A 10,701-nucleotide genomic window follows, 5' to 3' on the forward strand; every position below is an offset into this window, starting at 1 on the left:
TGCGCCCAGGAACCGCGCAGTTTGGCTGCTGCGGTTCCCGGACGCAGCAATCGGCAGCAGCGTGAGACCTCCCGTTTTGGGCAGTCTGTAACACGCCCATGCTTCCCTAAGAACTGAGACTTATTCAAAAATAACACATGTGCTTGTAGTTCAAACAAAAAGTTTACTAATGGCTTTAATCTATATATACATACATTAATCTAGCTAGTGAATAGTTCGGGTAAAAGAAATCTTTACTTCACCATCTTTCCAAAGAATGTTGAGAGAGGAGGAAGATGGGGAAACTCAACAATTCATGAGAAAATCTTTGAGAGAAAGTGTTAGCTTCTCTAAAAGATGGAGTGACCTAAATCATATGGTTAAGTTTGAATGAGAGAGAGACAGAGACAGAGAGAGAGGAGAGTTTGCATGCAGGAAATCCCTATCTATCTAAGGAGGTGTTGAAAGAGGCTGCAACAATCTTCCAAAATGTTATTGCCCTCCTTTCCTACCTTAATTCTTCATGCAACCCAAAAAACAGCTCTGCAGTGTTTCCCAGCTCTCCCCAGCTGTGGATTTTTTGTCTTTTGCTATTTTTTATGGGGGTGGGTAAGTGTACAGGGGCTTGCAATGAGGAGGGGACATTGTCTCCTCCTATTGCTGCTGGATCCTGCTATTCTTCCTCCCAGAATACTACTGTTAGATATTGTCTAATCTGTTTTCACTAGAGGAACTCAGAAGTTAAGAGAACAGTCTTCCTCCACTTGGTTTCAAGTCTATCCACTTACACTCATTGATACTAGTATTTATTTCGTGTAGCTTGTGACTCTGATCAATAAACCTCTATATGCATTATATACACACTTTTTTAAAAAAAAATCAATCCTGTGGCAACATAGTTTAGATCAGACTTAGCAAATGTTTGGCTTTATCCACATGATCAGTTACTTTAATTAAACAACAGCAATACTCTGGAAGCATTTAACACTGTTGAAACTCTTGCACTGTACATAATACAAGAGTTAAATAAGACATTTTTATTTAGATTTTAGGGTTTTTTATGTCAACATTACAGGAGAAAGATCTGCAATTCTCCTTCCAGGAGTAGTTCCCTTCCCCTCACCCACATTTACAGATAAGAGCTTCTTGCATTTCAGAAAGTAAGAATTCTGGAGTATATTTGTACAGTTCAAAAGAAAGGTATACTCTTTTATACAAGAGTTGTTAATATTAAGTGCCTTCAAGTCAATTCAAACGTATGGTGATCCTATTCTAAGTTGTATTTTTTTGGCAAGACTTGTTTAGAGGAGGTTTGCCAGTGCCTTTCTCTGCGGTCAAGAGAGTGTAATTTGCCCAGCGTCACTCAGTGGGTTTCCATGGGTATGGAGGGATTTGACCTTGGTCCCCCCGAGTGCTAGTCCAGCACTCAAACCACTTTGTCATACTAGCTTTCTAGAGGAGCCATTACTTTCTATATATGTTCTTTTATCCTCATGTAAAATACCCCAAAGACACCAGCCCCCTTCTTATCTTGGAAGCTAAGGAGGGTCAGCCCTGATTAATACTTGGATGGGGGTATTACATGGGAGGGAACTGGCAAAAACACCTCTGAGTTTTCCTTGCCTAAGAATACCATAATCATAAAAATGCATGATGAGATTAGGGGCAGGTTACCTATGCATGGCATGGATGGTGCCTTTAGGGCAGGTGGCAAGGCTCCAACATACAAGCTGGGTATCAAGTTTAGCATGGAACTCTTGCAGGAAATTATTGTCCACTAAGCTTTTCAAAAGCCATTACATGGATGTGTTCAAGAACAGTACCCATATCTTTGTTTTCTAATTTATGGACATTTGTAAATGAAATGTTATTCTTAGAGCTGTAAAATGGTATGATACTAGAGATAAAATGTTGCAACTGTAACTTAATCTGGAAAAGCAAGTTTGTAAACTTGTAACTGAATAAATGCAATAATTTACTTAAGTACTGGTCTAAGTATCAAACCCCTTGTGAGCAGAAAAATCATTTTTACCAATCCAGTATCAAGGCTAAAAGCACCCGAAGGGGGGGAAACAAACAAAGAACATACAAAAAAAATATCTGAAGGAAGGTTTCAAGTTTTTAAAAAAGCAACCCATGTCTTTATTGATTCCTTCCATTTCCCAGTAATACAATATTGTACATAAGTCACTGAGATCATTAATACCCCACAGTCTCAAGTATCAAAAACAGTATGGACAATATATGTAGCCTGACTCCACAGTTTAAAACATAAAACATTTACTGTGAAATTAATATACACATAATATAACAGTTGCATAAGTATTACAGTTACTCCTCAAATGTAAATTAAGGGTAACTACCTCAAATCTCAACCTGAAACCTTAGCAGACTTTACTCAATCAGCCTATGCACAATCACATTTCAGATTTCAAGACTAGACAAGTAGGGCAAACAAAATGGTTATCTCCTTTGTTGTCCCAGTTTTTCAGCTGCTTTAAAAATGTCTTAGTTTCTCTCTCCTCTTCTTCCTTTGTCTTCAGCTTATTTCATTTATTACAGACAGAGTTCAAAGTGCAAAAGTAGTTTGCATTCAATTAACTCAGCAGCAGCAGGGGTCCTGCCCTTCCCAAAAGGCTGAGGTAAAACCAATCTGGTGAAACTTATCTTAGGTTGTCTGTTTTTCCTTATTAATAATTTCACCACATAGCCATCTTGGCCATGCTCTAATGCTACTTGGCCACATGTACCATGGTTTTTACATTTGAAAATGTTGGTGGGCTTTGTTGTTATTGTTATACTTACTGCAGCCTATAAAGACCAGATTGACTGCAACCTCCCAGAGGGCTTTTTCTGCAACTGCACCCAGACTATGGAATGGCCTGCCGGATGAGATCTGTCAAATCACCAATCTAGATAGCTTCAAGAAAGATGGTAAGACAGATCTCTTCCAGCAGGCCTTCCCAGAATAAAATACTCGGCTATGTAGCGACCCCCATATATATCTGATGACTCTACCTACCGCTATTGTTTTAATTTTTTATGTAACTTTTACCTTAAACTGTTTAATTCTTTTTTAAGGGGGGGATATTTTGTATATATGGTGTATTATTTTAATATTGTAAGCTGCTTTGATTGTTTTTACAAAAGCGGGGTAGAAATAAAAGTTTTATTTATTATTTATTTATATCCCCCCCAAAGGGACTCAAAACAGCTCACAATTGATAAGAACAATATAATTAAAAACATAGAAAAGGGGAATATTAAAAGAGAATTAAATTATTACTGTATTGAAACAGATCACACATTAAAAGAATATAAAAGTACTTTAAAAAAAAAAAAAGTACAGGTAAGACACTGCAGCAGCCCCAGCCTATATTTTAAATTTTTTCTGTTTTAAAAGCCTGTCTGAATAAAAAGGTTTAGGGCTGAGGTTAGCAAGCTGCTGGAAAGACAGCAAAGAGGGGGCCATTCTAGCCTCCCTGGGAAGGGAGTTCCGGGGTCTTCACATACTCAGCCATTCCCCCTCTAGCTTGTTTGATAAGCCAGGAAGGACAAGGGTCTGACATGCATGTGGTAGCTCTCATCTCTACAAGGATCTTGCCCACATTGTCAGACTGCACAAATTAAAAAGTATCCGCTAACAAGCAGGCACCAAGGTTAAGTCCTCTGGCACTGTATCAACTACAGCATCCAAGTCAGGGGGATCTGTATGACTTTATCTGCAAAGTGCTGCACAAATTCTTCACAGCAGGCTATTGAGTGGTCTGCATTTTCTACTTGAGGACCAGTGTGTAATAGGCTGCATCTGCACTGCAGAAATAATACAGTTTGACTCCACTTTAACTGCCATGGCTCATTGCTGTGGAATTCTGGAAACTGTAATTTGTTGTGGCACCAAATGTCTTGGACAGAGAAGGCTAAATGTCTCACAAAACTACAATTCCCAAAATTCCATAGCACTGAGCCATGGCAGTTAAAGTGGTATCAAACTGGATTATTTATGTAGTACATATTCTGACCACTCAGAATAGCTCTGCTGGACAGCTCCCTGCAGATGCAGTGGTGGCAACAAAAAGTAGTAATCCCTTCAAAGAGGCTTACTCTAGCCCATGTTCAGTCAGACTCACTTTGTCTTTCACCAGCATCCCTCTAGTATCTTGTCTCATTTGCTTCATCACCACCAATTCCCTAGAGAACTAGGGGGCTGTCTTGGCGCCACTCCATAGGGGATGAATATCAGGATTTCAGGGCTTACAGTCCAGTTGTTACTGGAGGTCTGTATGATTCCCACTGCTGATCTACACTTTCCTTATGATGCAGGTATGCCTTTTCATTATTGCTTGGAAAGCAAGAAGTATTGAAAGTATGTCTCACTATCAGCCGGACCAAAACCACTGAATAAATCATATTATTCCACTTACACTACACAACAGAAAACAAACATAAATTGGTTTGAGTGTAGTCTTAAGGAAGAACTGCCCCACATGCTTACAGAGAAAATAGCCATGCCTTCAGAGCATTCTATGACTTTCTCTTGCTGTTTAACATATTTTAAAACATTTGAGAAAACAGCTTGAAGAGAGTCTGATAATACTTGCCAGAAAAAAACCAACAGTTCAAGATCTTTGGTGCAGCTGCTCATCACGGAAAAACAGCAATTTTCCCAGAAAGTTCTCATTCAGCACCAATTTTATATGGGAAATATTGCACTTCTAAAATGCCATACCTTTCAAACAAAACTTTTTTTAATGTGTGTTTGGGGGAAAAAAAATACTTTGCACAGAATGTCCTAGTGTTATGTACCTTGCAGGGTTGCTGTGTAAAACATCTCAAACTCACTGGAAGGAAAGATAGAAATATGAACAATTTTTTTAAAAAATGACTAATCAACTATGATTTATGAAATTGGATGAGTGCTTTTGTAGTTCAGTTTGGACAATGGTGCCCTTTTTATAAGGCATGTTATTTGTTTATTTTAGTCACTTCTTGTATTTATATGTCACTTTTCTGACAGCTTGGGACCCAAGGCATATAAGATTAGCTAAAAACCTGGCATTGAAAATCAAAACCCAGTTAAAGATATCTTCACATCAAAACAACATTTTTTTTTTCAAAAAGGGGGAGGGGATGAATATAGCAGCATAGTTGCAGAAAAGTCCATTCTTATGCTACATTTCATATGTGGTGATGCACATGCAATTTATTCTCATACAGATGATGTAAATTTGAAGCAATCTTGAAGTGCTAGAATGTAGAATGACCAAAATGGCTCAAAAAACTGAACCTACATTGTGCTCACTTGACAGTGGATTGGAGTCATTCCATAAAGGGCAGTCTACCTTGTATGAGTCAAGCTGTTTCCACTGTATAGATTAATTATGACAGTTTTTTGTTTGTTTGTTTGTTGTAGAAAAATGTTTTATTATCATTTTGCCCATTCCTAATGTAAGCTGGATGCAAAGGGACTTCCTTCTGAGTGGGTATCTACAGAACTGCACTCTAAAGATGTGAAACATCCTGAGGAGTAGGGAATATGTGGCTCTCCAAATGTTGTTGAACTGCAACTTACAGCATCCCTCTCCACTGGTTATGCTGGCTAGGGTTTTGGGGAGTTGCAGTCCAACAATATCTGGAGGGTGATGTGATTTGGTATGATTTAAAGTCATTGTCCCTTGGAGCATATCTGCACCAGGCAGTTAAAACAGTATAGTGCTACTTTAACCATCATGGTTCCATCCTATTATTTATTCTTGGTGGTGGTGACAGTATATGCCTTCAAGTCATTTCTGGGAAGGAATCTGAGATGCATATCAAGATTGATAAGGATTTGTCTGGAATCATATAGTTAACCTCACTGAGTTCAAATCTGCAGGGCCAGATGAACATATGTGAAGCCAATCAACATCCAATCAGATTGACACAAGCTAGGAGAGGTTACAGAAGTTTTCTTTTGCATGAGCCTAATGGGAAGGGCAAGATCCTGCTCCTTCCTCTCCTCTCCTTCCTGCTGCATTAATTGAGTTCAGACTACTTTTGCAGTTTTCAGCAATTAAGACAAAGACAAAGGCAGAAAGTGGGAAAAGGAGAAAGAAACAGACATTTTTAAACCATCTGGAAATGTGGGATGACAGAGTATTAAGAGCATATCCTGTGATATCTGTTTGAGAACTCTAGTTCCCTAGAAAAGGGACTGGGAATAAAATTAGTTTAATGTGGTAGTGTAGACAAGTGCCTGGAGAATCCTGCCATTTTTGAACTTTCTATTTTCAGATACCTTGGCATCAAAATGAATACAAGAATGCTTCTAAGGCATTCAGATGGAGTCCTTTGTTAACGTACCACTGCTCTAGAAAGACATCTGTATAGCTAATCTCATGTTGCAACAGTTTCTTTCCTTTAAATAATAGATCCCATTCCTCAGCATCTATCATCTTAATATTTTGAATGTAGCACTTCCTCTGAGCTAAAACTAATGCAAACAACTGTGATACTTTTTTTTACAGGTTTCCAAATACTTAGGTCTCAATTCTAAGCATACTTACCTGGGACTAAGTCTCATTTAATGCAATGAGGCTTATTTTTGAGTAGACATGCATACAGTTATACTGCTGAAAGGTAAGTAAATCTTATCATTAGTCCTAACTAGCATAGATCTATTGAATCATTAAGATTTATCTATATGATGACTCACCATTCAACAACTGATCCAACAGATCTTCCCTAGTCGCTACTAACCAATAGTATTCTGGCCAATATTTCCTGCAACTCTTTCCTAAGGTTGGTATGAAAGTAGTACCTACCTCATTTATGGACTTTTCTTTTTATTCACAGTTAAGCTTTTAAGTTGTTCAGTCTTTTGATACTGCCTCCCCAAAGCTGTTTTCCCTTGCAGAATTGTTTGACTGAATTTTTCATCCTAATTTCCTTTAGGTTTCCTTCATCCTCTCCTGGGAAATCTGTTTTCATTTATAGCATCTGTCTATGCTCCCTACTTTAAAAAAATGCAGAAAGAAGTGTGTGTGTGTGTGTGCGCGCGCGCGCACGCACGCGTGTGTATCCATATGCCTATACAGATATGTTACAATGGTGCTCTGCTATCAATAAATTACCCTTTCCCATCACTGGGGGAGGGACCTTCATGTTCCCTTTCACTGACCTTTTTCTGTACCTTCTATTTGATTTTCATGAGGTGGGAGGATGGGAAAGGAGGCAATATTCCCATATACTGTTCCATGACAAACAGCTGTCATTTGTGTATGTGAGAAACATTACAGCGAGATAATAAACTGCCACCAAATAAGAGATTCTTTGTTCATTGTACTGAACCATATAGCTCATTTTCTTTTGCCACCAGTTGCTACACATTGCTCCATGAGTGATGAGAAATGGGGTTATTTAGCTAAATCGTGACATCTCTATGCTTCATTGGGATATTTCTGAATACTTAAACCCCATGATAGGTTTTCCTTAGGGTCACCATAATTCAGAAACAACTTGAAGGCACATAACAGCAAATTATAGTTATTTTCATAATAAATTCCCCCCTTTTTCTGAACATTTCTGGTCAGGGTGATTGAACTTGAAAACCCATGTCTAAGTAGCTAGTGAACTAGATTTAAACAACAACAACAACAACAATTTATTGTAAAGCATTTGTTTCAGTCCTATAAATCTGCAGCACTGCGAGTATAAAGGACTGACAAGCATTACAATAACTGCAGCAGTATATCTTGCCTTTGCATCTTGGTTGATTCATGTCCATTCCAAACAAGTGGCAAATTGCAGTGTAATCCTTGCCATGTCTACTCAGAAATAAGTCCCGCTGAGCTCAGTGGTGCATACTCTTAGGAAAGGGAACATAGGATTGCAGTTTTAGGAGGAGAATAATGTTTCTCCACTAGATGGCTAGACATTCCATAGAATAATAAAGAATTACCATATGTACAAGAAAAAGTGGGAATTCAGCAAAGAAGATACCTCTTTCTTCTTTCTCTTGAATAACTGGGGAATCTAATCAGCTGCAGAAAGCAGTGGGTCTGCCTCACAGACCTACAGGACCTAAATGCCATTTGATTTTCACTTATTTGTTCTCTCCCTTTCAGGTATCACAATAATATAAGGGAACTCTAAATTAGATTGATTGGGAATATCCTTCCAGATAATAAGAAGTGCATGTTGATACTGAAATGGCATTTGTAATTAGATGGGGTGGGCAACTTGTGGCTCTCCAGATGTTTGCATGTAATTCCCATAATGGTTCTACAGCCCAGGGCTAATGGAAGTTGCACTCCACCAACAGCTACCCACTATGATGAAGCTTAAGAGTACAGGTTACTAAGAAGGCATTGCCATCTGTAAATATATTAAACAGTAAACCATTAAACCCTTGTGTAATGCAGAATACCCACATTTAGTTCGAATTCTGGAAGTGGAGTTGTATATAAGATGCTGTTGCACATGCAGGTGTGCCTGGTTTACATTTTGCATGCACATGAGCATTGTGCATGGTGTATATATTGATTTGGTTGTTCATTTGCATATATGATGTCTTTGTTCAGTCATGCAAGGATTGTGCAGCACAATTAGTGCACAATTCTGCATGCAAAGATTTAGGCTATGCTAAATCCCTACATAGGATCTTGGCCAACACAATAAAGTAAGCTGTGTAGAATAGTAAATGGAAGGCGTCCCCTACTGAGGCTGAAAATATGTTTACTGACATTTTGGATGATAACTCAGAGTAGCAGACTAATAATGCTGTGCCGAGTAGTCTACTGGGTTGGTACACGTTTTGTCTTCCCTGATCACCACATACACTGGACAACTTTTTCTCCTATCCCTGAAGGAGTGCAAAAGGCACTAGCAGAACGTGCAGTAAAATCTAATGAGGAAACTGCCACTTACCATCACACATCCTTCAGATGGAATGGTTTTTCATGTCATTCTTCAATTCCCAATAGTGAGGTGGATTTTGAAACTTAGAAGCTGCAAATACAACAGCTACTAGAGGATTCAGAATTGCCATCAATAAGAAGAAAAAGAAAATTAATAGAAAGCCTTTCCCCTCCAGCTTTGAATGTAGCCTTCGGTGCAAGGAAATGTTATTGCAGTGGACCGTTTGTCAGAACTAAAGAAGGCATGTGGCTCTGTTTCTGCTGGTGATGAACAATAAGTGCAATTTCTACAGACTTTCCAAGGGTACATGGGAAGCTCCACTGAGAATTTGAGATTAGCCAGTTGATGGAGAAAGGTGATAGAAAACAAAGTTTGAATGGCAGCATATACTGATACACAGCTGATGAAACAGTTATTTTTGTTTCTGAGAAGGCTGAACTACATCTATGGACTATTCACCAGCAATTCTGTTTCTAGAACATCATATTCATACAGCTCTAAAAAGTTTGACAAAATGAGATAAAGAATTAAGTCATTTGGAAAGCCATGGTAGAGATTCAAGCATTAATGTCATTATATAAAAGCAGGAAATGGGTGGTTATTTCAGTGGAAAAAAAATAAAGACAAACGAGAGAAAAATCAATTTTGGCTCAAATAGAAATGATTGGTATGATTGCTAAATGGATATCTTTTCCCCTAAGAAAGTCCAACATCTTCCTAGATAGCTAGACTCTCAGCCAACCCTGATGGTTGAAGGATAAGTGAATATAATAAGGAAGAGATCATTCTTGTATTGAATGCAATAAGCCACAAAAGGTAGACCACAGGCAAAAGAGGTTGATTTCTAGAACAAACCTGAAAACAGCTGGAGGTAATACTCATGGAGCTATTTTTTCCAGTACTCACATGCGGAGTGAATTAGTAAAAAAAAAAAAAAGTTCCACACTATTGAGCTATCTATCTGTCTATGCATCCATCCAGTTATCCAAATAGTCCCAAGTAGTTTATTTAACTGGAACATTAATGCATTGCACACACTTTTCCTCAAGAGAGCCAATAGTTATTAAATTAACTTAAATTATAAATAAATAAATAAATAAATAAATAAATAAATAAATAAATAAATATTGATAAATAAATTTAACACACACACACACAAATTTACCCTGCTCTTCAACCAAAAATAGTTCCTGGAACAGTTTATAAAATCCAGCAGTCAATCTTCACCTTCAGGATTATAGTCTAAAGGAAACACAAGGGATGAGACTAAGGAGTTTATTACATGGGACAGATCCAAGGATGCAGCCAGATATTATCATATGCACCTCCTGCCTAAAACCCGCTTAAATCCCAGCTAGAATCCGACCTCAGCTGGCCAATTTGCAAAGCCAGGATGCTCCTGACTTTGCAAATTAGCTGGCTGAGCATGGCTGGGAGCTGGGTTTTAGGCAGAAGATGGCATCGGCAGCAAAATGAATCTGATAATATTTAACTGCATCCTGTAAAAGGATTCAAACCGGGTAAATTAAACTGGATTATTTAGCTGTGTGCTAAATTTAAGGAGGGGAAGAAACAGGATGTGATGGCTGAACTGAGTTGCCCAAAGCAATGATCCCCAACAGTTTCCAACACTGGCCAAAAATTGGCTGAAATGGAAACCAGACATGGCCTCACATCATTTCTAGCCTAGTAAAATATGACCTTGCAGACTGCTGGATTGATTTGGGGTGTAGATTGCTCTTGACACAGCTGTTTCCTTCCAGCATCACCACCTCTTTAAAACCACAGATCCAAAGATCTATGCTTATATAGGGATATTAAATG

Source organism: Sceloporus occidentalis, unplaced genomic scaffold (assembly GCF_023333645.1).
Source record: "Sceloporus occidentalis isolate IW3139 unplaced genomic scaffold, rSceOcc1.0.p SCAF_2, whole genome shotgun sequence".
NCBI lineage: Eukaryota > Metazoa > Chordata > Lepidosauria > Squamata > Phrynosomatidae > Sceloporus > Sceloporus occidentalis.